Below are 1408 nucleotides of genomic sequence, written 5' to 3'. Positions count from 1 at the left end.
ATCAAACCTCCAGAGAGATATGGCTTTGAGGATATGGCTTCAGTTGCTCTCCATATCAGTTCAGGAGATCCATGTAGCTTTCAAGAGGCTATAAACAGCCAGGAGAAAGAACAATGGATGGGTGGCATGATGGAGGAGATTGAGTCTTTACAGAAGAACCAAACTTGGGAGCTTGTTCCATTGCCCCCAAACAAGCTTGCAGTTGGGTGCAAGTGGGTGTGCAAGAGGAAGCCAGCAGTATCAGAAAAAGAATGGGAAAAGTTCAAGGCTTGTCTTATAGCAAAAGGGTATTCACAGCAGAAGGGGATCGACTACAATGAGATTTTCTCCCCAGTGGTGAGACACACTTCTATCAGGGCAGTGCTTGCCTTGGTAGCCAGCCGGGATATGCACTTAGAACAGATGGATGTGAAGACTGCCTTTCTCCATGGTGAATTAGAGGAGAAAATTTACATGACACAACCAGAGGGGTTCAGTGCAGCTGGACAGAGTCACTTGGTTTGCAAGTTGAAGAAGTCTCTATATGGGTTGAAGCAGTCTCCCAGACAGTGGTACAAGCGGTTTGACACTTATATGTTGAAGCTTGGTTATAAGCGTTGTGAGTATGATTGATGTGTTTATGTGAGAAGCCTTGACGATGGTTCGTTTATTTTTCTGTTACTTTATGTTGATGATATGTTGATTGCTGCTAATCATTTGAGTGATATCAATGAGCTGAAAGTCATGCTAGGTAAGGAGTTTGACATGAAAGATTTAGGGGCTGCTAGGAAGATTCTTGGGATGGAGATTCACAGGGATAGGGGAGCTAGAAAACTATGGCTCTCCCAGCAAAGCTATGTTGAAAAGATCTTAGAGAGATTTGATATGAGCAATGCTAAAGTAGTGAGCACTCCATTGGCAAATCACTTCAAGCTTTCCCTAGATCAGTGTCCAAAGACAGATGAAGAGAAGAAATACATGTCAAAGGTTCCATATGCCAGTGCAGTGAGTTGCTTGATGTATGCTATGGTTTGTACTAGACCAGACTTGGCACAAGCAGTTAGTCAAGTATGCAAGTACATGTCGAAACCAGGGAAGCAACATTGGGAAGCAATCAAATGGATTTTCAGATATTTGAAGGGGACTGCAGGTCTCGGTATCATGTTTGGCAGCGAACAGAGTAAGTCTTCAGTTATTGGGTATGTTGATTCGGACCATGCAAGAGACTTGGATGATAGAAGGTCCACAACAAGGTTTATCTTCACCCTTGCAGGTGGACCAATTATGTGGAGATCATCAGTTCACTCTGTTATTGCTATGTCCAGAATTGAAGCAGAGTACATGGCAGCTGATGAAGCTTCTAAGGAAGCCTTGTGGCTTATGGGACTAGTAAATGAGTTAGGCATTGAGCAAGGTGGAGTTCCGCTGC

Source organism: Lupinus angustifolius, chromosome LG07, assembly GCF_001865875.1.
Source record: "Lupinus angustifolius cultivar Tanjil chromosome LG07, LupAngTanjil_v1.0, whole genome shotgun sequence".
In the NCBI taxonomy this organism is placed as follows: domain Eukaryota; kingdom Viridiplantae; phylum Streptophyta; class Magnoliopsida; order Fabales; family Fabaceae; genus Lupinus; species Lupinus angustifolius.
The sequence above is the reverse complement of the archived record's forward strand: the minus strand, read 5'-3'. Positions refer to the sequence as shown.